A 26,919-nucleotide genomic window follows, 5' to 3' on the forward strand; every position below is an offset into this window, starting at 1 on the left:
CAGTAACTCTTATATCACATATACCAGGTTAAGTTAACCACCTGCTGAACAATTTTGAAGAGACTGACAGTTCCCTCTCCACATCCTTCCCCTGCTCCCCAATACTACTCTATAGACCCTTTGACTTTCTAACAGCCTTTTCAAGTGTTTAAAACATTCTGCTGCTCCTTAGCCCATCTGTTCCTTGCTGGCAGTTGTCTGACCCCCTCTGTTCACTACATTGTCTGTGGTTAAAATAATGCCCAAACTGGCAAAAACATGTTACTGTGTTCTCCTGCATAGCTGTTTATCTTCCCCTTGTTTATCATTCTCTAAATTAGAAAGCAAAATCTTTGCTTCAGAGACAGCCAAATCCATCACTGATCCTACTAATAATAGAAAAAAAAAAAAAGTAATAAGGGTGGTATTTCAGTAAACATAGATAGTCATAGTGCTTTCCAAACCAATCTTGGAATCTCTTCAACAGAAAGGTTTAGTTTTCCCAAGGGCTGATATCACAGTAGGCCAGAAGTATAATACACAATAACATAAATAAAACATGAAATTTCAAAGGCATATGAATGCTATCAACTCTTGCCTTTCTGGAATAAGATTACAGAAGGCACCCTCAAAATCTCCTGAAATAGTGGTAACATGAATAGAGAATTCTTCTGACTAGTCCTCGGTTTTAATAGGAAGGATATACAAATACAACATTTTACTTTGGATTAGCTCTAGGTTTACATTTTTGAATCAGTTTAACACTGAATTGGACAAGATCCGGCTTGGCTTTGGCTGAGCCAAAAATCTCCTGAGCTTTTTTCAGTAGATTTTGGCCATCTTGAAAAGCCAAAATAAAAGAGATTATTGTTTACCAGAAATAAATGCTGGCTTCTGGGGCTTTAGCAGGACTTTGACAGTGGCATGGTGCCATGGTGGTTTTTTGTTTGTTTGCTTTTGTTCATGTCTTTCACCTATAATGGTTGAATACAATTTTAAGTGCACAAGGTGCGATTGCTAGCTAGGGAATGAGTATGATTTTAATTCTAAATATCAAAAAGTATTCATCACTGTTCCTTGATCTGTTGGACTGCTTAATGGATATCTCAATGTCATTAACTTCTTAGTGACCTTAAGGAGAGTGAGTGGCTGGAGTGGCTGTTTAATTATTCTTCCTCCATTAGGAATTGTAATTTAATCTTTTTTTTTTTTTTTCCTTCATCTCCTGTTGATTAATTTCCACCAAAACTCTTGCTTCTCATGACACTCAAGTTTCAGCTGTACCCTAAGATCAACAAGATGCTGACTGCTGTAGTTTTCACTGTCAGGGAGGCGCTAGTCCTCTTGCACCACCCTTTAGAAAATCACCAGCTTTTGTCCTGAAAAATAATAGCAAGAGGTATTCCTCAGGCATATGCTGGATGGAAAGGGAAGAATCATCTCTTTGCCTGCTAAGGATCTTTTCCAATACTCAGCCAGTCAACATGTTGTCAGAAGCAGAAGTAAAAACACCAGAGTGTATATGGAAATAATAGGTAAGAGAGAGAATATTTATTTAAGTTAGGTGTTTTCAAATCACTTGACCTGGTGAGATGCATTTCAGTTTCAAAGACAATGCCAGAAAAAGCCTGAGAAACATTAAAAATGTGGACTGGAATTTGAGATTTTGGGGGGTATTTGGAAATAAATATTCAAAAATTTGAATAATAGTTAATTTTCAAGTCAATTCCTGGAAAAAACATGCTGAATAAAATAAATCTCAGACACCTAGGAAATGAAAACATGAATTTGTCAGGAACAAACTAAGTTAAACTAAGCTAGCTTCCCTCCAAAACAAAATAATAAGTCTTTTGCATAGTGGAGAAGCAAGTGATACAGTACTTTAAGAAACATTTCAATGCAGTTTCTGAATACAGTCTCTTAAGGAATGAATACCTGATATAAATAAAAACTGACATTTCTTATGCAAGTACATAAAGTGGTGGGGAGAAAACTTCCTTCTAAAGTTACTCATTAAATTTGAAAAGGTCTCTTCTGCTTCTAGCATTAGTCAATACTTGGAAATTGAGTTGAAAGCAGTACTTACTAAATATACAGTTATCATTACATTAGGAGTTTAGGGCCCCTAAGAAATAACACTTAGATTAACTCTCCAGTAGTAAACAGTACTTCTACCCCCAAAACTACAGCTCAAGTTAGTGAAATATATGGAATCACATCCCTGTGACAACAATCAGTGGTCTCTATAAAGATTTCTGTCTGCATTTGGAGGCATGCAGGTTAAGAACAGTGTTGATTGCTAGAGAAGGTTGAGGAGAGAAGCAATAAGATCTTTCAGGGGTGTAGCAAAAGCCATGTGAGAGGACCTGTTGCAGGAATCAGGGTGGTTTACGCTGGAGGAGACTGAGGTGAGATCTGCTTATGCCATTAAAAACTAGAAGTTGCTAACAAAAAGAGAGAGAAGTATAAAATCTTCTCCATAGACCGTGTGCAAATGAGGAAGAGGAGTCTTGAGCTTGAATTACACATGGAATGTTTAGGTTAACAGGAAAAAGAAATCTTTCCAGCTGAGAGGAATATTAAACAGTGAAATAGACTCCTATTAGGAGGTCCCCAAACCATGTTCTATTCAACACCTCCCATCTTTGATGCTGGCCTTCTTTGGAATAGCTCAACAGATATTTGCCAGGAGTGATATAAATGTATCTGTTTTTGCTAATACTTTGTGGAAAATCTGAATGGCTTCTTTAATGTCCCTTCACTTTTGCCTCTATCATTCTCCTAAAAGTTTAATGAAATCTAGTCTTAAGATATATTTGTATCATTTTTATTATTTTGAGTCTGGGGTCCAAGGGTTTTTTTTTTGCCCCTTCTCCCAGTTCTAGCCAGCACTACCACTGAGCAGCATGTGGCTTGACAATTTTAATAAATATGGTCGGCTCTCCCTCTAGTGGCTTCCCTCAGTTGGGATTCATTTAGTGGGAAGAGCTCATGGACCAGTACCCACACAAGGACAGATGCGCTGTAACCTTATATGATGTTTCAGATTTCCTATCAAAATTATAATTGACCCTTATACCACTGCTGTGATCACAATCTGTGACTTCTGGTGGAAACAGGCAGGTGAGAGTTGGCTGCTTTATGCTGCAGGTTTTCATAAACTCACTTAGCCCTCGTAGCAACAGATAATATCTCATGTTTTCTGCCTTAGTCTTTTTAATTTTAAATAAGCTATAAACATTAAACCTTCAACAAATTTCTAAAAAGTAGGCACATTAGTTCAAGGCGAGGTAGACTTTTAAACTACTACAAAAAAAGGCAATGATAGTCAAACAGGGGAAATTGCAGATGGTGTCCAGATCCTGAAATTTAGTTTGCAAGTTGATATTAGGTATTAAAATGGTTTGACAAACTACACTACTCAGCTCTCCAGCTGCACTTTCTGTGGCCACCTCAGGTGCCTTGCCAGTTCCTCCTGGCACCCCTGAGCTTGGAGAGGAGTGATGGGCCTTGTTACACTGGGCAAGGGGACTCTGATGCCATGTGTACTGATGGAGTTAGCTCACCATGCACATATATTTACCATCCACACATATACACCTTTCTACTTCTTGGTTTGCTCTTCAGAGAGAGAGGATATATCTAATTACCTTCTGGGTGGCTTTTATATCCTATAATCCATCTTTCTCACCTACTCCATTCCATGGGTTGTAAGAGCAACTAGTTTCATAGTTTGGCTCTCTATTTGCTCAGTAAAAGTGTAGCATCGTACTTTTAAAGTTGTACAGTATTGTACAGTAAAGGAACTCTATGCAGTATAGGGGCTTTGATCTGGATGCCCTGATCTGGAGGCACTTGTTCATGCTTCACTGGAGGTACTGATCTAGCATTTGTCTTGCTGTGGTTTACTTTGTACTTTTATTCAGATAACTTCATACAGATTTTTAATCTTAAAGGTCCAGAACATAATCATGCTCATGCTCATGCTTTTTTTTTTTTTTTTGTAACAAATTATGCTTAAGAATACTACACTGATGCAGATATGTATAACTAAAAAACTGTTCTGCTGTCAAGTTTATTTTATGTGGGAATGTAGATAGTCACTTAAAATGTACTTATTATATTGCTCTAAAAGTGTACTCTGAACAGCAATATTGCTTTATTTTCAATCAATTTTTTGACTCACTCTCTTTTGGCAACAGCAAGTAAACTTAGTTTTGGAATAAACAAAAACTTGAGAAGGAACTGGAAGATTTTATAAAGCGAATAATTAAATAGTTCAGACATTACAAAAAAAATATTAAGTTTCACAATGAAGTTGAATGATTTAATAATTTAACTTTTATAGGGCACTATTACTTTGCAAAAATTTCAAATAGAATGTATTATGCACTTAGTCACACGGTCCAAAATTTTGGGTAGATCTGTGCGGTGCCAGGAGTTGGACTTGATGATCCTTATGGGTCCCTTCCTCGGGATATTCTATGATTCTATTCTTTATTAAGGTTTTGTGCTTTCAATGGAATAATGTTGAATATTAAAAACAGTTGAAATATACAATTTCTGAAGAGATATGAAGTGAAATTTTAACAGCCTACATGTAGCTTGATAGCCTATTAATATTTTAAATTACTATTAAAAATCCTTAATAAATAATGTTTACAGGATGATAAAGAAATATCTGTTATATAGTCTCAGATTTTTCTTTTCTACAGGAAGCTTATTTCTGATTAAAGTAGTTGATAATTATAAATGATATTGCACGTGAATGCTGAATGAGAGAAGTAAAATGTTACTTTCTTGTGACTGATTATATTAGTCATTCAGACTATAAATTACTGATGATTAATGTGTGCATGTTCTGAATAAAATACAGCAGCATTTTATGAACACTTGCTAAATCTCCTATTAGAAATGTGGAAACATCCTTCTTCATTCTCAGCGTTCTTTTTATCACACTCTATTTCATTTTTTTTAAAGCACTCCTAACTGTTCCACAATGATAGAATATCTTTCAGTAATTACAGTGAAATATGCTTTAAAAATGAGGCTGAAATAACACTGTCCATATTTTTGCTGATGTACTGATTTATTGTGCTGGCAAATAGCAGTTTGATATGTGTTTCTCTATATTTTGTTTGAGTTATAAATTTATCAAGGTGTTAAACATTCAATGCAAAGTTCAGAACTATTGCAAAAAGGCAGAATGTCCATGGACTGTGTTTCAAGATTGTATGTGCTCATAAGTGGGTGAAAAAGGTGTGGTGGAGTGTTATGTTTTGCTACGTTTTTCTATGATTTAACCATGCTTTCCAATTTTTTATCTCTTGTTTAAAATTTAATTTTCAGCAATAGTAGAAAAGTCTGTTATCAATTTCTATACTTCATGATTGCAGAATGAAATCTTAAATCATGACCTAATGGTTCAAAAAGATGAACAAAAGAAAAGCTAAGTTCTTCCTCTGTTCTTAAACTGTGGGTTTTAGAAGAAGATGGGAATTCTACTAACCTCAATTGTCTAAAAGTTGTGTGTCTAGGCTATATATCATGTGCTTATGTTCTGTATTAGAAAATAAAGAGTTTATCTCCCTAAAAATGACAATCTGTATTATGATGGAATAAAACAGACAGAAATCTAGTTTGAATTTATGTTTCTAGTAAATACCCATAATTGAATTTAGATTCATTAATATGACACGGCTGGGAGTCCTGATGACATTTTCATTGTGATCCTCAGGTCATTTTGTTGAATGTGAGGAATCTTCCAGTGCCACTACCAGTTACTGGACGATGCTTTTGCTTGCTTTGTCCCTTGTGATGCCAGCCTATCTTGTCTTTGCCTGGCTCAGGAGAGCACTGTTAGATGTAATGGAAAGCACTCTGAGCACTTGTGCTGCAGGCCAGGGACTCACCATGGCCTTGGATGAAGGACAGGCTTTGTTTTCTAACTTGAAAAATAATACTTTGTCCAAGTCAGCTTAAAAATAAGTTAATAAATAAATTAATTAAAAAGGAAAAATGCATTTATAAGCACTTATTTGCAACTACTAGAAGAGGCAACACAGTAACAAATGTCTGTATCTTTGCAAGGTGGTGCAGGTGAATAAAAAGAAGGAAAACTGTGTTTAATTTGCTTGTACCAAGTATGGTCTCGTTCTCTCCCCCTCATCTGTCTCTTTCTCTCCTGGTTCAGTGTTGGTCTCAGTCTCTGCATTTCTCCTTTTTCTTGGAGGATATCCTAGCATTGTAACTAGTCTCCCCTTTCAAGTCTTCTAGAGTGTTGCTGCTGCTTCCTGCTGCTTGCATAGGAGGCAGGTGTTTCTCTTGAGAAAGAATCATCTTACGACTTTTCTGGCTAGTAACTATGCCTTTGTTTTATTAGGTGACTATTTGGTTTTCTGTGCTGAAGGGTGAATCTTTCCTTGGCCCTTATATAATGTATCAGCATGTACGTTAAAAATATGCATGACAGAAATGGTTGGCTTATAGCTTGAAGTTCCCTTTCCTGGTTAGATATATTGTAATATAAAACCAGGAAGAAACTGCTATTTCCAGTTTTATCACACCATATTCTTTACCAACAGGTTCTATTGTGGTTTGCTACCTCGCTTTTCTCTATTTTTAGTATGTAAAATAGCAGTAGCTAACAAATAGCATCTTCTAAAGACTCTTCATATCTTTTTCATTTGTACTTTCTTATGTATAAAAGTTAAGCATATAAGGAAGCTATAGGAAAATATATATCTGCCTACTTCAGAAATCAAGGAAGTGACTCCAGAAAAATGAACTGACTTCAGTATAAAGGAAAATGAATGTTTTCCATCCATACGAATAGAAATCTCATGTGTAGTATTAAAAGTTCATTATCATTAAGTTTAAAGATACTGTGAAAAAAGTCCACAATAGATAATTTAAGATGTCTGATAAGTGTTGCTCCTAGCTCTTAATGGAGCCGGATATGCAAAACTGGTGAAAAACTGAGCTCTTAGATTTTGCATAAAGGCAAAAGCAGAACGTTTTCATGAAAAGCAACATTGTGTACTCATAGTGAACTACCTGCGGAAGCATGAAAAAGTGTCTTGTAATCTTTCCAGTACACTTCCTACAGGGTATAAATTCAACTATAAAACATTGCTTAATTTTTAATTTACTATTCTCAGGGCTGAGAGTGTATCTGGAAAGAGTGTGTCTGAAACTGTTCAGATAAACTGAATTCAGAAGAAAGTAAAAAATAAAAATAAAAATAAAAATAAAAATAAAAATAAAAATAAAAATAAAAATAAAAATAAAAATAAAAATACCGTGTTCTATTGCAAGGCAAACAAACAAAAACAAAAACAAAACAAAACTGAGCCGTGCAGAAGGATTTTCCTGGAAAAAAAGAAATAAATCTTGAGCTGATGTCAGGATTATTTTATGTGTTTCTTCATGAGAATCCTGATGGAGAATTTTGTTGCTGAGGCATAATTCAAGTAACTCTAAGATGCAAATCAGCCACATGATGGAAACATTTCTTCTGTTATAAATTCACATCAGAAGAAAGCTTGAACTTTAACATCAGCTCAAGTATTACACTAAAATTTAATACTTACTTCATAGAGTAATTTAGTGATCTACACAAGGTATAACACAGAAAATCAAAGATAAAATTAGACAAAAAACATTTAACAATTATGTTTTTGTTTCTTTTACATTAAATAATAAGGATGTGAAATATTTTCTTCTCACATGTACCATTGCTTTAATATTAATTATAAATGGTGTTTAAGTACAAAAAATGCCAAGAAACTCCTGACAAAAAAATACATATTTGCTACAATCCAATTAAAAAAAGAAAAAGTAAAAAAGTAAAAAATTATGTGTTTGCAGCTAAAAAAAAAAAAAGTAAAAAACTATGTGTTTGCAGCTACAAATGTATATTGGATTTCCTCCCTAGATAAATTAAACTCAGTTCTTGTGACTTCATTACACCCAAGCTGTTTCTAACATCATTGGAAATATTTCTATATTGATTTGCAAGGAACAAGTACAAATTGCAGTCTACCTAGAACAGGTTTGATCTAGCAAGATATACATACACTCTCCTCACTTAGATACTTTTCATCAAGTTATTACAGTTGTTGAAATGCAGAATTTCCAACAATAGTACAGTACAATAATTTCTTAGCCAAAGAAATACCAATTAGCAGAGTATGTTGAAAGCCTGATAGCAGTTCATGGAAACATTGATGATTGCTCAGACAGGGCTGTTTGTTTAATGTCTGTCTTAGTTTCTCCTTTCTTATTATTAATAGTCTCCATATAAAGAATGCATTCATTGTGCTTCCTGTGGTGGTTGTACCCCCACCAACACTTTGATTTATTATGATGAAAGCACTTAGCACTTAGCACTTAGGTCACACACATACAATTATGATTTCAAAAAGGAATAATTGGCCTCAATAACCAAATTAAAACAAAAAAACTTTCCAGCTGGCATGTCTAAAACTTTGGTTAAATGGAAACATCCAAATTATTTAAATCACTTCCGGCTACAATGACTAATATTTTAGTATATCTCAAAATGAAGAAATTGTCAGAGTACTTTGCACAGCATAACTTTTTAAATTGTTTTAGAGATTGGTTGCTGTTAAATACTATGGAAGCACACTGTTCCTTGAATGCAGGAAACCAGGACAGCCAATATTCTACTACCAAGAACTACTAATCGTAGTTCTGCTATTAACTTGCAATTGTAAGCAATTGCCAGGCATTTACAGAATTCAAATATCTAATCATAACCTGATATGCTGAAATAACTTGTAACCCACATATTACAGATAGTACACAAGAATGCAGTTAGGTGAAAAGAAACATATTTCTAATGAAGTTGGTCTGTTGAAGCCGTAGTCCTCGAACACACATGATTCAAAACATTATTCTAGACCACAATTTTCTTTGCATCCTCAACCTGCATGCCAGCTCTACCAGTGTTTGTCTTCAACTCCAATGATGATAGGAGTCAAGTGCCTTGCTGTTTATCATAGCTGGCCCACTAGCACTGCAGAAATTTGTTAGAAGCCCTACGGCAATAGTGTCCTGAGAAAAAGAACTTACAATGTAAGTTCATTACAATGCCCTATGTAATGGCACTCTCTGATTACTGTCTAGTGATGCCGGTGTCTAAATATACTCTGAACATTCAAAGAGGAAGGACCGAACATAACTGAAAGTCTTCCTTCCCTGTTAGTGAGGTAAAGAAATTGACTTTTAATTTCAGAAGTGCGCAACTCAGCAGATACAGGCTACAATTACTCAATCATGTAATTAATTTACCAAACGTTGCATGTTTTCAAACTAGGCATTGGTCCTCTTTAAAAATAAAGGTTGAATTTCCTCAGTGTGACTTAAGTTATGTTACCTTTCAATCTTTAGCATTCTGATGTTTAAGTGAATACAATCTGTATCATGAGAGGCTTGTGGTGCCCTTAAGAGGGATAAAAAAAGTTGGTGTTCAATATCTAAAGGTTTATGATCCTAATTTCTTCTCTGACAGCAGAAAATGCAAAATTCCTTAATTCTAAAAGCAAAAACATCTATATCAACTCGAGTAGCACAAGTTGTTAGGTATATCCGTCAGTGAAACCCTAGCTTCATTCTGCTTTAAACACAAGAAAAAAGAAAAGAAAAAAAATTCTCTGCTTTTCGGTATTATAAATGTTGTATTTTCTAACTACCAATTTTATGTTTCGTGCATGTCTTTTTTTCATCATTACTGATGAATGTCTAGTATTTAGTTTCTGACTAGTAAAGAAAGGAACTCTATTCACTTTACCTAGGAGCCTGTTCCCTTTATTTATTTATTTATTTATTTATTTATTTATTTGTCATTTTCTACCCATGTTATTCATAAGAATTTATTAAATATCTTAAGAAATCATTTAGGAAAGTTTTTGGAGCTTGTTTCAGTATACTGTTGTTCATAAGATTAACTTAGGCTGTGTTAAATTGATATAGACGTAATATTTTTAAGAGCAGGAAAGTCATGCTAACTATATTCGACTCTTGTTCTGCTCCAAGCTTATTCCAGGCACAGTGATCCTTAAACTGAAAGCAATAATGTATACATTTTGTATACAAGAGAAAAAATTAAAATGTGATTCTCAAAATCACACTATAAGATCCTTGTCAAAATGTTTCCATCTCTCGATCTGAAATCAGGATCCTCAGAGTACTTTATCATTAAATAAAATTGAAGAATTTTATGTGATATTTCACTAAGCTAAACCATTCAGAATTACAGGCAAGAGAAGAATGTATATCTCTGAGAAGAAGATCCTCATCGTTACAGTTCTTCCGTAAGCAACTCAGATAAACATGCCATGAATTAGAACAAGAGCAGCAGAAGGGCTAAGAGCTCCACAGATTCACCAGGCAAGTAAAAATTTTTCAGCACAAAAGTGACATAAAGTTGTGCTTTCTTTACTGTGTTAAATCTATTTTGTGTTGAAGAAGTTGCCTTGTTTCAAAGTGCAGTAGAGCAAAGTAACAGAATGGTGTCTGTTCTTTTGTTGTCTGATAATATCTGAATTGTATGTCTTCCCGAAGTTGGAGATTATGCAACCGTGAGGGGGAAGGCATGGCCAATGGTACATCTCATGTCCTCATTTTTCTGTCTAGCTCATGGTTTCTCATGGGCACAGGCTGTTTGTACCCTTCTGACTGGAAAGTTGAGGTAATAGCCTCTCCATTTCAAACTAACATTGGAAACCCCAGCCTTTCAGGAGGGAGAGTGGAGGTCATATTTGAAAAGGTTAACTCCAACTGCGTGCTTAGAAAAGGAGGAGGTGACCGATGCTTCTCCCATCTACATGTTAGAATAGGTATGGCCAGACAGCAAGTCCATCGCAGTGCTGTCATCAGATGGGGAAGTGAAGGAATTAATCCCTCCTCTCTCCTTGTAAAGCATAATAATTAGAGATTGTGAAGAGGGTTATGTGTTAATTTTAGGTACAAGAAATAAAATATTTTATCTCCTCTAGTAAATTTTATTTTCAATTTAATAGTTTTTACAGATAAAATTGATTTTTAAATGTCTAATTAATTTTTCTAATTAGTATTTTGGAGAGTTAGGTAAATGAAATTAAAGAATCTGAAAATCTTGTTATTTATTTGACTTTTCCGTTAAGTATATGGAGTATTGACAGCTCTCCCCCCCCCCCAAAAAAAAAAAAAAAGAGGAAAGAAAGAATGTACCTGCAAGAAAGGGAAGAAATGATATAAGGTTAATGCTGCTAAAATGTCCTGTGGTGTTTCAGTTTGGATATTCAATAATGTGTGCTTAATTCCAACTACTATGATTTCAGTTGTGTAATTCTGGGTTGTTATTTTGAAGTCAGTGAAGATAAAACAAGGAGTTTATGTCCAAATCCATTCAATTATCAGCAGTTCTATTTTCTGCTCTTTATTGGGTAATATACCATCAGCAAAGATGGGGATTTATGCCAGTGTACGTCTGCTTTCTTCTCTCTTCAGGGTAACTACCTGACACTTGCCAGTTCTGATCTCTGACACCTTGATTCTTGGGCAATATCTAAAAGACTTTGCGGTGGAAGTACTTCTTGTTCTGTGGTCCCAGGGTGCCTTTTGTAAGTCCATGCAGTTTGTTAAAACATTTTTATTTTTTTTTTTTTGTGATGGAAAAGAATGATCATATTTCTTTCCTCACTTATGAAAAATGCTTTCTTTTGGGGTTTTTGAGAAGCAGTTCTGAAGTAGCCCTAACAGGCTGGAGAATCTGATCCACAATTTTGAGGTTTTGTTTTGCGTAGCTTAGCATAGGTAGTGAGGGTAAGAATCCAATCTGCTGCTGACAAAGGCCACTTCCTCCCACTATAGCATTTCACTTCCTTCTTTCTCCAACTCCCACAAAAGCTTAGACATTTCGGAAGCTGTCAGTTGCTTTCACAGAAATGTTCTAGTTCACCGCAATAAAAGTTCTATGTGAACATCAGAGGAGAACAGAAGTAATAAAGAAATCAGGACTGTTTGTTTATCTCCGTTTTAAAATGTTTTTTTTTTTTCCTAACCAAATTTAAGTTATTTTAATGACATCTGTGTATATGGGGTTTATGCTGATCAGTGAATCTGCTTTTGAATTCAAAACCTGCTTAATTGTTACAGCTTGCATTCGTCTTCTCATGCACATGCACCTGAGTTGCACAGTATTATTAGTAATGATTGATTGTAAAAACCTTGTAAAAACATCAGTACAAGTACAGGCTGCCTACTACACCAAAAGAGTTCAGTCTAATTCCATTTCAATAGATATATACTGTGTATAAAAAAACACCTGGGGTTTAAATGCTAATCTCCATTATACTGGAGTATAGGAAAGGAATATATTCCTTTCTCCCATGTCTTTTCTAAAAGCAAAATCCACAATTGATTTACCGTTATTCTTGTTCCCTCATTTTTATCTTTCACATGCATGAGCATGTTCTAACTTCACTACAGTGCTTGCTCCTGTTCTTTCTCAGTCTTTCATTTCACTCACCTAAGACTGCTTGGCATTTTCTGTTCATTTATTTCTGCAGCTGCGGCCACTGTTACTTTTAAGTGTCCCTTAGGGAACTTCTATTTAGTACAGATTTTCATTTAAAATTCCACTGTCTCTTATTCAGTGACTTCTAACACCCTCATTAGGTGGTTATTATTATATTGTGCTCATTATGCAGTTATAGCCTGTCATTCTTGTTTTTATTTATCATTTCAGGATAGTCACTACTGCATGTGACATAGGGTAATCACAGTGATATGTGCCAACACTAATACCCATAGTATAAATCTGCAGAGACCTGGGAATTTTGGTTGGTGAAGATTAGAAGAAAGATTATCAGACTACTTCCCTTCTGCCAATAGTGTGCGTACGTCTTACTCTGTCAGTAATTCCTAGTAGTATTACTCAGAAAGTTGAGTTTTTCCCCACCACAATTATTTCCACTGAGTGTTATGTTAGTGATCATTTGGTCATGTCCAGAGCTATGCCAGGACTTTAATTATGCTACACAAGATGATTTTTGAATGAGCTCTGTGGAAGCAAACACAGAGCACATCATCACCATCAATGCAAAACTCTTCATGCAAATATTCTAAAAAGCAGATAGATGCTTTGGCTGTTATATAAAAGAATATTTCCTAATTTCTGACTTCCTTTCATTTTATTGTATGCCAAGTCTGTTTTCCAAACTTCCCAAGTGCATGGATCTTAGTACATTCATTGACCAGCTCTGGGTCAATAGATACAAAGACCCACTCTGATCCTGGTGTCCAGACTTCCAAAATGTTCCTCTCATTCCCTGATATGTTGATCTTCCATTTTAAAGAACCTCCAAGTCAAAGTGTGGGAAGTTTGACCACTTTCTTCCCAGTTGCTTGTGAGTGTGCGTACTTGGCAGAAGAGAACAGTGTTGCATAACTGTTCCTCACGTTAATTTGGCCCCCACAGTTTTAACTAGTCCCCCGTTATTGTTGATATTAGTATATTTTAATACTTTACTGCCTGGTAGGAAATTAGAAGACTTCAGATTAAAAGAATTTTTAGTTTTTGGTATTTCTCAGCTGAAACTTGATATATTTATATGTTAACTAACAGAGTGATCGAGGTGTATATATGTGATTGAGGTATATATGCTAAGATGTGTTTGTAGGATAGTCTATGGCTTTGTCAAGAACTCTGTGAAAAGCCTCTAACATGACCCTTAATTTGTGACATCTTTTATTTGTACTTGATATAAGCAAACACAGAGATGTTTCCCTGAGATAAGCACCAAAGTCCAAGCTACTGAAAGCCTAGAGCTTTTACCAAAGCAGAGGGAGCTATGGGACTATAGGAGCAGAGGGACTTTATTTTCATATGTTATTATTTGCATTAAATTTCATTTTAAAATATGCTCAGAAGAACTCATTGGGATATGTTTGGCCTCACAGGTTCACCTAAATATTTGCTTTTATAGACTAAAGATTGCTTCCTGTATTTTATCTCTATGAAAGCACTTTAAATGAAATACTTTATGGGTGCAGGATGGGGGAGGGCATAGAAAGCTTTTAAATGTACTATTCCTTGTTTGACATTTGTTCCCAAATTTACCCAAAACAAAAACAAGTAACCCTAATTCCTCTCTATGTGTAAAATATATTGTCCATGTCCAATGTGACTAATAATGCGTTAAATATAAACAGAGTGTTGGAGTGAGGAGGAAGTAGAACATAATTTCAAATGCTACTCTTTAAAATCTGCTTCTTCATGCAATCATTCTTCTGCTTGCTTCACTTTCCAGAATGGAATGTTATCATTTTAATTCTTCTATGACAATTTACATTATTTGTGTGAACAGAGTGTGGAAGACATATGAAGTCAAAGCGTTGAAACTTGTTTCTGTGTTCTTTTTAACATAGCAGTGAAATTTTCTGGTTTGGAAAATTCTTCACATGGAGGACATTCCAGCATTGTCAATGGAAAAATTCCTACTTCTGTAGATTTTATATCAAACTGTAACAGATAAGTCTCTTGTAAATAATTCTGAACATTTGTGGATAGTGTAGAAAATTTTAGACTAAATTATTAAATGTAACACTGTGTTAGATAAACTATGACTAATTTTAGCCATAACTTAATGAAAAATATCTCATGGAGGTAATTTCAGCTGGTGATATATGAATAAGAATGTATGGATCTATATCTCTCTCTCTATATATATATATTTCCCTCTAGTTATGTTACTGTATATCAACAAGATATGCTGTGCTGGCATTTAAATTCTGATGTAGACAAGTTGTACACAAGAAAAAAAGTTCCCCACATGAAAATGAACAGTTATAGTGTACATATGACACAGGAATTTTGTGAAAATTACTACACCTTTTGTCAGATACATGTTTCTCTGAAGAGCGTAAAATATACAAGATGGGCCTGACAAATAAATAAATAGTGGAAGGAAGTTTTGAAAAACATCAAAACAAGAGTTTTGTTGTTGGTTTTTTTTTTTTTTGAGAAGATTCATATCTTGCATAGAACAACTCTAAAATCAAGTATTAACTGAACTATTAAAATGACAATTTCTATAACATATTCAATATTGAATTTAAGATAATATCAAGGAAACTATATTAGACTTTCAGATTTCAAAGTCCACCTTTAAGGCAGCTTACAAGGAAATTATTCCCAAAAGATGTCTTGGATTTTATATTCTGTTTTGCCTGGACTATTTTAATAAAATGAAAAATCAGTTTTGAATTAAATAATAGAAGTTTCAATAGTGTTGCTTCTATTTTCCTAAGATGTAATCTCCCAAAAGCACAGTTATTTGGAAGAAAATGTTAGAGTACTGCATTCATGTATGCAAGTATTTGCAGGGCTGGAGGACTAGAAGTATGCAATAAAGATCACATGGAAGAAGTAAATGCAAAGTAATGTGCATGCATTAAGTAAATCTGTGTACATTGAGGTGGAAGTTTTGAATATGAATACATGAGAAAAGGAGAAGTGGCTGCTGAGGATAAAGTTGGTCACATGATTTCAAAGTTTGTGGAAACTTTGTGTGTGCGTGTGTGTGTGTCTGTGTAAGGGTCAGGTTTTAAGATCAGAGTTCTTCAAAAATTTGTCACTATAAACTTCCCTTCCACACAATATTACCGTGCCCTTGGAGCTGTTTTTCTAACTTCTAACAAGTAAGGCTTATTTTTTTCTTTTTCTTTTTTTTTTTTTTTTAAAGGAAAAGAAATGCTAGTGTGAAATTGTGTAGTTATGGGAGTTTAAAAGAAGATGGGAGTCAGGGAAAACTGCTAAAGAATGAAGGCAAAACGTTAATGTGAAACATAGTGACCTGCTGATTTTATGGTTACATCAGGAACTTTAACACCATCTTTGGCATTTGTAGGCAATTGTAACTATTGTGTTATGTAGATGTCAATAGGAAATGTTATGTTTTCACAATGAATGGGATCTGTTTTTTTCTTAGGTAATAAAACCATGTAAAGAACATATGACCTATGGTACTGGAGTGGTAACATCCCTTTGGATATAAATGAAGGAAAAATGTACTTGTTTTAATTTTTAAGTTTGATGGGTGACTGCAGAAATCTTTCTCTTGGAATTAAGGTAGTGTTTCAGATGGTGTGTTTATCCTGTTGTTACAGAAATTAAATACAAAAGAAGAATTTCAAAAGTGAAATGAATGGCCCTCCTTTTGCAAAGATGATTTTTTTTTTTTTACTGTGCCTCAGTTCTACATAAAAAGCTGTCGGGGGTGGGGGGGGGGGCGGGGAGGGGGAGGAAGGAGGAGCAGTGTCTACTTCTTTCAATTAGTTTGACAAATTATGAATATTTTTCTCACACTCAAGATACACGTTTCCTGTTTGTTTGCTTGTTTGTTTGTGGATACCTTCAGAAAAGTCTCTAGAACATCTCTCAGAAAAAGTTATGCCCATTGTGAAATCCTTCATGATAAAGAGTATTTGTGGATTGCACTCCCCTAGAATTTTCATAGACTTGAACTCCTTATTGAGGAGGTTCATTTGTATTATCACATGTACAAAACACGAAGATCATGAATTTTCTTAGAAATGACTTGGAAGGTTGTCTTAAAAATCATTCATTTAAATTCTTCTACTACAAGAATGTGTCCAAAGAATTTGTATTTCATAACTGGTTGGAGATCCTACTCCTGGAAATTCTTGGACCAAGTGACTACTGGGCATCATTAACAAGCAGGCTTGGGTTATATTCAGTTTTCTCCAATATGTGCAGTATAGTTACACAAGAGAATGCAAAACTTCAAGTCCAGATAAAATGAGATCAGAGATACCTGTTCTGGGTTTTGCATGGCACCCCTATTTTGCAAAGCAAAACAGCACTATTTTTAATCAATTCTGAGTTACTGACTGTCCTCTCAATGAAAGAGATAGAATGATGTTCCAATACTTTGGCAAAGGCGGTTTACTGTTTTTCCATCATTACAACAAAATCCCAGCTGCAGCACTGTTAAATATGTGTTCAGTATGGCTCCTTCTCTATTCAAGATGCTTTTACAGAAATAGGCTGAGTGCAAGTCTGTCAGTCTGTTAGTAGTGCCCAGAGAGGTAGTATGGGGCTGAACAAAGTAAAGGGCTAAGGAGAGACAAATAATATGGGGATGGAAGCACTACCATGCTCCACCACCTACACCTATTAACTTTTTGCCTTGGAAAATCTTCCTCATCAGGTGGTGCAGAATCTCAAAAATATTAATTTTACTTGCCAATTAATAATTCTTCAGAACCCTTGAATTGGAATAATGGATACTGCTTTATGATTTTAAAATCATAATTCTAATATGAATAATGTCTTTCTACCCCTTCCACCTAAATCCACTTTTTTTTAATCACTTTACATTTGGTAAAGACCAAAACAGGAAAGGAGATGAAATAAAAGGACATCTAATATGATTGTGTTTGAGAAGTAGAAGAGTTATTGTATTTGTAATTATACCTTAAACAGAATATTCAACTCTGTTATGATCTCTCTCATGATATGATCCTACTTATACACCAGTCATTTAGGTACAGCATTCTCTCTGCTTCACATTTTGTTACACCTCGTACTCTCTTAATGACCACACCAAAAAAACACTAGTGGCCAGAATTTATTCTAAATGCTACCAAACTTGTCAATATATGTGTTTAAAATCAACACCCTTAGAAAGTTTAGGTTTTCTAAATAATCCCATAAAACACCAAAATTATTAGAAATAGCACATGTAGAATTTCATCCTATTTGCAAAGCTATTAACAAGGAATTTCTTGTAGTATGTTCTCTTTCCTAACTCCCACTCTACTGAGAGCACTATCCTTTCCCATCTGTTAAGACGGAGTAGAGTCAGCTGGAATCAATCAGTGTCTTCCTACAAGGACCCACCACCATTTTCTGGGATATAGGATTTTGAGACATTAGCTTCCCATGTTATGAGTGGCTCCACGTCTTCTCCTGAGGTGCATTCCCAGAACAGCTTCATTAAACTCACTGAACTTTTGACAGGGGATTGTCAGTATCTGTCCTGCCTCTTTGTGAAACTGTAGGCTACAACAGCTTCTATCTGTAGCTGTAGCCATCTAAGAGGTGACGTTAATCACCATTTTTCTCAATGAGTGAAGGAAGCAAGGAAATTCAGTTTCCCCTGACATCAGGCAGAGGCAGAAAGAGGTATTAAAATTTACCAGCCAAGTCAGAAATGTGAATGACTCAAATTTGTATTCTGGGAAAAGTAACAGCTGCCTCAGCTCAAGGTCACCACAGTGAATAATACTTTGGCACCACCTGCCTCCTAAGCCTGAGCTTTGCTTTTCTTCTCATGCATGTATTTGTATCCATAATGTCCTTTGCTGTACTATTTAATGACCAAGATACTCTTTCCTTTTTGGTTGGCAACTTGCCATCACTGTAAGAACAAGTATTTCAAACACCTCACTGTTCTAACATAAGCTTAACTAAATTCTACCTGTAGATTTTCATTCCTCAAAACTACCCTATTTCTCCAAACTTCAAATATTTTACTTAGATATCTCACTGTGACTGTTGCAATTGTTTTGGCTTCTGCATATTCTTATTATTTGACTTCTACATATGTTACTGTCTTTTAGGCCTGGGTAAAAAGTATTCAATGTGAAACACATAACTGCTCTTTAACCTTGCTTCATTGTTATTTGTTTTTTTTGTTTGTTTGTTTTTTAATATGGTATTGGATCTCTTCATGCATTACAATATGTTTTGGTAGGCTTAAAAAAAAATAAGAGAGAGAGAGAGAGAGAGAGAGAGACTCTCTGCCTTTGCTGCCTCTGAGGACTTTCTTGAGAACTCAAAATGAAGCCAATGAGATTCCAGGTACAAGCAAGCTCCTTCAGTGCAGCATTATGCCTATTTCAAAACTCCCATCTGTCTCTTCAGAATCACCTTTCAGAGGTAATCCTGGTTGTGTTGACAAGTTCTTTTGGAAATGGGGTCAACTGTTGAGATGGGGAAATAAATGTCAAGACATGGTTGTTTATACTTTGCATGGACGTAAATGCATGCTACAGTATCAAATGTATATTTTATTATTTCTAAATGTGTTGAATTATATTTTAAATAGTTCAGTGCTCCTTCAGTTTATTGGGCCAGTATATCCAGACATAGCTGAGAATTCTTGTTTTGCATTGGTATTTGTAAGGTATCTTTGTAAGGTCCAAGCTACTGGCATCCCTCGTACAATGCCTATGCATATACACGGCTTTGGCGATGTGAACTGCACCTTTGAGATGGTTTGCATTCTTATCTCCCACATGTTATGCTGGAGAAAAGGCAATGAACTTGAATGATAGAAACTTCTGCAGAGGTCAGAGGACATATAAGTGGAGTTCTGTCTCAGTGTTCAGTATTATATTGCTTTTATCTCTCAGTGGTAATAAGACAGCAAGATTAATGACAGTATAAATAATGGAATGATTTTGTTTTGACATGATTGTTCCATGTCCTTACTGTACAGAAACTTTCATGTTAATTTTCTGTCTTGCTATTGCTTATAGCTCTACAACTTCCACTTTATGGAGGGACAATAGTCAGTGCTTTGTTTAGGACCAATATATTGCAAGTGATTGCTTTTACATCATTCCTGTGAGAAACATTGCTTTTTGTATGGCATCTAAGTAAAGCTAAGGAACTACATAACTGCTGAGATAAACTTGGTATGCCTGACAAGGCAAGCACAGTATATTACTTTTTGTGGTGCGTAGAACCATGTGAAATGAAAGCTGTTTAGTGTAAAGTTTCATGTGAAATGAAAGCTTTTTACTGTAAAGAAAAGGTCAGATTCATTCCTTCTGTGAAATAGGTAGACGATCACTTCAGTTAATCACGTAGCAAAGTTTAACAATGGTGTTTGGTTGATTGGGTTGATTTGGTTAGGCTTGGTTGTTGTTTTCAATATATATATATATCTTTATTACACAGTCTAGGTGTTTCTGATAACAATATCAATTGATTTCATCCTGATATGCGAAGATCAATGTTAGTCTGTTGGTGGTCTTAAAAGCAGATATAATTTTGAAGTATTTTCATAGTGCCTTTATCTTCCACTGTATATTAAAGATCCTTTAGTATAACTGAGAATTGGCACCTATGAATCTGCAGGAATAAGCTCCAACATGATGTAATTCTTTCCATCAGGGACAGACAGAAGAGTTTCAGTCTAAATGCACAAGCCAAGAGATATCCTTTTACAGCACCCATGCATCTTACAAACCACCCATTTCTGTAGCCCAGAAGCCATAGTTTGTTAATTCCACTCACATCAATTATGGAGAAATAATGCTAAATGACTCATCATGGGAAATTCACAATTGATGTATCTTGTTAAACACACTCCCCTATATGAAAAAAATAAGTTAAAATGAAATTGCACTTACTGACAATGTAAATAATATGCATACAGCAGTCATTGCATGCTTGCAGTTCTCATGGTTCAGAATCTATTTGAGAACCCAGAATAAATCCATAATTTCAGGTGCTGTAAATATCTGCTTTGAACCTTGGCCCAAAAATGTTTTAGCAAGGAATTAACATTTCAAGAGGAAAATTAAATTAGGTTTTACAGTTAAGGGAGGCAAAAGCAAATCACATTATAAATGAAAGGATTTATGTTTGCACATATTCAGCAGAGTGACCCACCTTTTCAGTTCAAAGGTGCTTCATAATTAAAATCTAACATTTACAGTAACTAGCCATTTGTGCTTTGCTAGGAACAACATTCTGTTTCTCTTCCTAAGAACTATTTCTGTCTTGAAAGATCCACCACTAGTTATTTTTGCTTCATGACAAACAGATAATCAGGATAGGAGGAGTAGAGGAGAATCACATGGAATGTGATTATGTCTGTAGTTTATTTTGGCAAAAGATACATATCTGCATAGTCTTCTGAATACAAACAAGCTTTCTGGATTCTGTCTACCATCAATAGAAATTAGTGAAATTATTTTTCTCTGAGTCTTTCAGGATCTGTCTTTTGTTCCCTGGAGATACTTCCTCTTCATTTTATTATAAGTTCTGTCAGAGAGCACACAAGGTGTTGGTTTCTTTTAAGTATTTTATTGTGAGCAGCAGTAATTACAGTCAACACATTCTCCAAACAATATCATCACTACTCTGTAATTTGCCTTACCATTACTCCTTTCTCAATTAATTTAGTGAGGTTCAAATTAAAACCTGTTTTTCATGTCATTAATACTTGGCTTTAATATATACTAGGTGTGTTTATATGTGTAATTCTAACATGAACTTCATATAGTAATAATTTCCAAATAGCTAGCTAAAAAGAGTAAATTTCTAAAAGCTTGTGAATGTGAAGGGAGATGTATACAAATATGTATTCTCTTTTGATAGCTGACTAAACCAAACCCCCTCATCACGAGTGTCAGTTGTTCAAGGTGACTGTGACACAAACTGTAAACTATGGCATAAACACAACATTCTTTGCAGACAAAGCATTACTTTTAAATGAAATTGGCTACTTCATGCACTGATCATCCAGGTTTTTGGATGATTTGGCTTTATGCTTTCACAAATCATTTGTACACACATGCCTAGCACATGACACAATACTGATGGGTCTGATGTGTCTACTGCCTTCAGAAACCCTGCTTGGGTGTAGAAGAGTACAAGGGACCTCAACTGACAGGAAAAAAAAAATCACTGATATTTTGCTTTATGAAATACAATTTGACCTGAAAAATACTGACTAAAGTGATGTCATGTAGAAATGTATATAAGGTTTGTGCCCAAGGCCCAGTCCTGCCAGTATATATGTTCCTTAATTAAGACACAGAAGAAGTTCTGTTTGAGAGAGTAATCTGTAATTTTCACAGGAAAATTAAAATTCACAAATGCAGGAAAAAAATATAAAAATATCCACTAATATCTGAGGACCTGATGTTGTCTGGTCTTTGTGTAAAAATATGTCAGAGAAAAAATCCTACATAGAATCATAGAATCATAGAATATCCCCAGTTGGAAGGAACCCATAATGATCATCAAGTCTAAATCCTGGCACCGCACAGGTCTACCCAAACTTTAGATCATGTGACTAAGTGCACAGTCCAATCGTTTCTTAAATTCAGACAGGCTTGGTGCAGTGACTACTTCACTGGGGAGCCTGTTCCAGTGTGCGACCACCCCCTCGGTGAAGAACCTCTTCCTGATGTCCAGCCTAAACCTCCCCTGCCTCAGCTTGACAGCGTTCCTGTGGGTCCTATCACTGGTGATTACGGAGAATAGGTCACCTGCCTCTCCACTCCCTCTCGCAAGGAAGTTGTAGACTGCGATGAGGTCTCCCCTCAGCCTCCTCTTCTCCAGGCTGAACAGGCCAAGTGACCTCAGCCGCTCCTCATACGTCTTGCCCTCTAGGCCCTTCACCGTCTTCGTCGCCCTCCTCTGGACACTCTCCAACAGTTTAATGTCCTTTTTGTACTGTGGTGCCCAGAACTGCACACAGTACTCGAGGTGAGGCCGCACCAGCGCAGAGTAGAGCGGGACAATCACTTCCCTCGACCGACTAGCAGTGCCATGCTTGATGCATCCCAGGATATGGTTGGCCCTCCTGGCTGCCCAGCACACCGCTAGCTCATATTCAACTTGCCGTCAACCACAACCCCCAGATCCCTCTCTGCAGGGCTGCTCTTCAGCGTCTCCTCACCAGTCTGTACGTATACCCAGGGTTGCCCTGCCCCAGGTGCAGGACCCGACACTTGCTTTTGCTAAACTTCATGTGGTTGGTGATGGCCCAGCTCTCCAATCTGTCCAGATCTCTCTGCAAGGCCTTTCCACCCTCATCCGAGTCCACAACTCCTCCAAGTTTGGTGTCGTTGGCAAATTTGCTCAAAACACCTTCTAGTCCTACATCCAAATCATTTATAAAAACATTGAAGAGGACTGGCCCTAAAATGGAGCCTTGAGGAACCCCACTAGTGACCATCCGCCATATTCATATTTATGAATATTTATTTATGAAAGCGCTGAACACAATTCTGTATTAAACCAACACTGTCTCTAGTGTGTTTTCTTTGTTTCTTAATATATTCTCAATGGCAGAAGTGCTGTTATTACATGGTCATCGTAATGTAAATCTTCTTTCTAATGTCTCAACCTCACACATGTTCAACGTAAGAAAAGAAATGCTAGAAATTAGTAACTATTTTTATGAAGCCCAGAAATAATTTCTGGCTCCTTTGAGGGTGAAATTTAAAGTAGCCACATTTAGCACCAGGTGTTGTGTTAGAGGATATCATTTATCTTGAGATGTAATTGGGGTCATGATTAAAAGGATTCTAATTCCCTGCCTCAGCTATTATTCTTGGGTTCAGCCTTAGCCCCCTTCATCAAAGTCCGGCTCTCACTGATAATAGTTTGCTTACTGGGGGTTATTTAGTAAGGCTCTAGTCACCATCAGAGACTGCTAGCTCAAAATTACACTGACTCCTGCATTTGCAGGGCTTGCAACAGATATACATGGTGGCTCCTCCAGTAAATTTTGAAATTGCAAGAAGTAGATTTATTAAAATATATTAATAGACTGGCTCACTGCTCTGTAAAAAAGGGTAAGATCTCTCTTCCTCCTCTTTCCCCGGAGTGCAATTTGCTCACCTGAATCCTGTGGTCCTGTTTTGTTACTGATAGTGTAAGTCTAAGTGCTTTCACTTTGTCACTATGGAATAAGGGGGATAAGAATTCAGCTGATTTTTTGGAGTACTTCGTCAGATTTAAAAGTGCTGCTAGCCATCACATGGAAGGGAGGAGTATCAACAGAAGTTACATGAGTCTGCTCCATCCCACAGTCTTCCCCTACCTCAAGTGGATTTTCTATATATGGAGCATGTATTCCTTTTGGATTTTAAACTTGTATGCATATGCACTTATTGGGCCTGACTAATCTGAGAAATGATTTCTAAAGGTTTTGCAGTATCTGACGTGTTTCATTCATAGAAAATGACTTTCTCTAGAAATAAAAATGCTGCTATTTTCCGCCCTCTCTGTTGTTCTGTCAATGGGATTTGCTTTTGTTCCTGATACCCATTTTCTGTGTTCAAAACTTTTGGAGGCTAGGAGGGCAAGGGCTCAGAGTTTTGCTACATATCCTGAAGATGGCAAGGTTCTGCTGAGTGAATGTTCAGAACTGGCTGTCTTCTGATAAGTAGTTAAAACGGAGCCAAAGATCTGCAGACAAGGTCAAGTTCGGGTTTTATGTTTGATCTTTGAAAAGACTGCAACTCTTGCTATATTCTATTCACAGGACAAGACTGTGCCACACATAAGCAAGACATAGTAAGTCCAGGTAGCCAGAAAATTCTACACAGGGCTGCTCAAGGTCTAACTTTTTGCCCTAATCACAGCAATGGAGAAAGAACTGCTGCATCATTTCCTTTCACAGTCTTTAAACTCAGCCTGACATAACCCATCCCACAGTTCCAGGTCTCTTAACATTGCTGTCTTTTAACTAAATCAATTTAGATATGCAGATGGAGCTGTTGAATCACATATGAATCATTTAATACGTGGAGTTTGTCCAGCAATTCTGCTCAGGTTCTTCTCTTTGTTTGGGAGATTATTGTAGGAGAGTTGTCCATGCATGTGGCTTAAACAAAATCAGGAATGAAGCAGTTTTTTTGGTTAATTAATGACATATAATTACCCAGAAGTCAATGAGCTGATTCAGGATCAGCTCACAACAGATATTCAATACTGGATACTTAAAAAATGTTAATAAGCGCGTACAAATTTCTAAACACACTTTTATAAGCACTGCCAACAAGTTTTACTCCTGCAGACATTCTTTTTTTTTTTTTTTTTTTTTTGCTCCCCCTTCCCCCCCCCCCCCCCAACCCCTTCTAAAATGAAGTAAGCACTTCACAAGTGGTTACTTGTGAACATGTCCCCTCTCTGGCAGCGTGGGTTTCCATGTTTGCCCACCCTGTTGGCAATGGGAGTGCTTCCACTTTGTGCATACCACAGCAGCTCCCTGCAACCTGCTAACCCATGTGCTGGTGAGAGGAGACCCCCCCGAGTGCCTGCACGCACCTCATGCTGTGGCTCCTTTTGCTGCTGCACTCCATACTGTCAGCCCACAAGCCGGAGGGAACTCCATCAGACCTAGATGGGGTTGCAGTGGCATCAGGATGACTTCTGGCAATGTCAGGCACAGGTTGACTGCTGCTCTGAACAGGTCTCTCCTGCTCAGATCCACTGCCAGGTCTCTCCGCACAATCACGGATTTTCTTCTGTCTTTTATACATCTTGTCAAGGGGACTCCTTTCCTCAAAAGCCCAGATGACCTCCTGGTTAATTTAATCGATCTGATAGTTGTCCTATGAAACTTCATCATTGTTTATTTCATCTTTGATGTTCAGTTTTGGGCAAACACTCTTTCAGACTTTTTTGTTTGGGTATTCCATTTTGGTTATTCCATTTGGATACATCTCTTACACTCACATCCTATCATCTAGTCTTACACAGGTTATGTTTCCAAAGAAGGGCTAAGTAAACTCCTCCACAGGAAGTAATAATATTTCATTATAATGCTAATTAAAGTATTAAACACCACTTTAAAAAAAATTGTTATAAATATGATGATTATGCTACAATATATGGTTAAGTAAGAGTGCCCTAAGAAGCTGCACGGGATTTTGAGATGTCAGTGGAGATTTGTGTTCCTCCAGTTATTAGACTGATTAAACTTTTAAGCAAAGATTTAGTTAAAGAATTTGATATCTTTAAAGAGTTACTTGCTAATGCTATCTTTTAAAATAGCATTTCAGGAACCAGGAACCCTCTAAATAGGTCAATTAAAACCTCTTAAGTTCTGTCCTGCACAAAATTTCATTGTGGAGGCCAGAAGAGCCTGGAAATCTATTAGTTGCCATACTGCAGTTTCTGTGGTACCACTGTGTTGCTGTGCATTTGTAGACTGAAAGGAAAGATGACCTGATCATAGATAGACACATGAAATCCTACATCAGACTTGTAATGATTTTGACTGCTATATTTTTCTTAAATGAGACACTGATTGTGGTGGGTTGGCCCTGGCTGGCTGACAGATGCCCAGCCAGCCACTCTCTTGCTTCCCCTCCTCAACAAGATGGAGGTGAAAATCAGATGAAAAAACTGTGGATTTAGACAAAGACAGGCAGACCCCTTACCAATTCCTGTTACAGGCAAAACAGACTTGGCCTGGGGGAAATAAATTTACTGCCAATGCAAATAAATTTGATTCTGTCACGCCCTCCTCCTCACACTCTTCCTCTGCTCCAGCATGGGGTCCTCCCTGGACTACAGCCTGGATATCTGCCTTTGCGTCTGGAGCACCTATTCCCTCTCCTTCTCTGACCCTAGGGTCTGCAGGGCTGTTTCTGGAACATTTTCTTCCTCACTGCCTTGGAGTGTTTCTCATTTTCTTAAACGCATTTTCTCAGAGGTGCTACCAGCTTCGCTGATGGGCCCAGCTGGGCCGTGTAGAGACAGCGGGAAATGGCTGTGGCTGGCACAGGACTGCCTTGGCCTCCGCTCACAGAGGCCACCCTGTGGCCAACGTCTAACAAAGTGATTAAAAGAAATCTTTTCCTGTCCATGTAGTTAATACCATTATAACATGGGTTACTGTAACAGAGGGGAGACTCCAAATTTGTTACTTAGAATAGAGATCTCATTTTGAAATTTCAGGTTTGTTCTATTGGTTTGAAATGGCTCATTTGTGGAAAAATCTGTCCCATAAGGATAAATTAACTGTGGCTTTTGTTCATTTGTCACCCAAAATATGACAAAACTACAGTTAATCAGGAATTCCCAGAACATGACATTTATTTATTTTTAATGGGAAATGACAGTTTTGTTAAGGATTTTCTTGGAAG

At 36.5% G+C, this 26,919-nt stretch overlaps 1 protein-coding gene across 3 annotated transcripts in view; it reads left to right on the forward strand.

The window, feature by feature from the left end:
* Positions 1 to 15,380: 15,380 nt before the first annotated feature.
* ST18 (ST18 C2H2C-type zinc finger transcription factor) overlaps positions 15,381 to 26,919 on the forward strand; it is a 211,579-nt gene continuing 200,040 nt past the window's right edge. For 2 of the 3 annotated variants that reach the window (XM_083823762.1, XM_083823766.1), the window contains exon 1: positions 15,381 to 15,687. The gene's annotated coding sequence lies outside the window, so the exon portion shown is untranslated. Of the gene's footprint in view, positions 15,688 to 18,767; positions 18,953 to 26,919 lie in introns of all 3 variants that reach the window. The other variant, XM_083823763.1, reaches the window with a different exon arrangement.

The sequence above is a fragment of the Anser anser genome, assembly GCF_964211835.1.
Source record: "Anser anser genome assembly, chromosome: 2".
Taxonomy (NCBI): domain Eukaryota; kingdom Metazoa; phylum Chordata; class Aves; order Anseriformes; family Anatidae; genus Anser; species Anser anser.